Source organism: Salmo salar, unplaced genomic scaffold (genome assembly GCF_965601325.2).
Source record: "Salmo salar unplaced genomic scaffold, fSalSal1 ptg000472l, whole genome shotgun sequence".
NCBI classification, from domain to species: Eukaryota; Metazoa; Chordata; class Actinopteri; order Salmoniformes; family Salmonidae; genus Salmo; species Salmo salar.
In genome coordinates this window covers 61,035-62,500 of record NW_027675397.1, presented here as the reverse complement: position 1 = coordinate 62,500, position 1,466 = coordinate 61,035, and positions in this window count along the sequence as shown.

Genomic DNA, 1,466 nt, shown 5'->3' with positions numbered 1-1,466 from the left:
CTTTTATGTTGGAAAAATAAATTGTACAATTATATGTGGACATTCGCTCCATAGTTGTACAAGTATATATGGTTATATTGTACTTTTCATAATAAAACATACTTGAAACAAGAAAAAGCATGTTAATTGTGAAAACAATTTCGTTATTGATTTTTACATTGCTTCTCCCTGTCTCATGTTGACGTTTGTCATGAATCTTGACCTGGAGGCAGAACTGTGCGATTTCATCTAGATATGTCAGCAGCAAAATCAGAATTGGCTGTGGAAAATAATGTTGTTTTATGGTCTTAATTTAAGGGAAGGATTAGCAGTGTGGTTAGGGTTGAGGTTAGGATTAAAATCGGATTGTATTACTTTGTGCCTGTGCCAGCTAGTAACCACTTTGCTGAATTGCCTCCAGGGCAAGATTCATGACAATAAATGCCAACCTGCCTCCAGGGCAAGATTCATGACAATAAATACCAACCTGCCTCCAGGGCAAGATTCATAACAACAAATGCCAACCTGCCTCCAGGGCAAGATTCATGACAATAAATGACAACCTGCCTCCAGGGCAAGGTTCATGACAATAAATACCAACCTGCCTCCAGGGCAAGATTTATGACAATAAATGCCAACCTGCCTCCCAGTCGTCCCCTCCTTATCTTTACAAGGCTGCAGAACATGAAAGCTAGTGATGTGGGGGTTCTCTCATAACCCTCGGTCCCCAGGTGGGTAGATGGCAGGTTGAATAAAGAGAAGCTAGTGATGTGGGGGTTCTCTCATAACCCTCAGTCCCCAGGTGGGTAGATGGCAGGTTGAATAAAGAGAAGCTAGTGATGTGGGGGTTCTCTCATAACCCTCAGTCCCCAGGTGGGTAGATGGCAGGTTGAATAAAGAGAAGCTAGTGATGTGGTGGTTCTCTCATAACCCTCAGTCCCCAGGTGGGTAGATGGCAGGTTGAATAAAGAGAAGCTAGTGATGTGGGGGTTCTCTCATAACCCTCAGTCCCCAGGTGGGTAGATGGCAGGTTGAATAAAGAGAAGCTAGTGATGTGGGGGTTCTCTCATAACCCTCAGTCCCCAGGTGGGTAGATGGCAGGTTGTATAAAGAGAAGCTAGTGATGTGGGGGTTCTCTCATAACCCTCAGTCCCCAGGTGGGTAGATGGCAGGTTGAATAAAGAGAAGCTAGTGATGTGGGGGTTCTCTCATAACCCTCAGTCCCCAGGTGGGTAGATGGCAGGTTGAATAAAGAGAAGCTAGTGATGTGGGGGTTCTCTCATAACCCTCAGTCCCCAGGTGGGTAGATGGCAGGTTGAATAAAGAGAAGCTAGTGATGTGGGGGTTCTCTCATAACCCTCAGTCCCCAGGTGGGTAGATGGCAGCTTGAATAAAAATAAAACAATAGGCTACATAAAACAATCCATAAATGTATAATTATTATGTAATTAACACAAAACATTAAGGACACCTTTTCTTTCCATGAC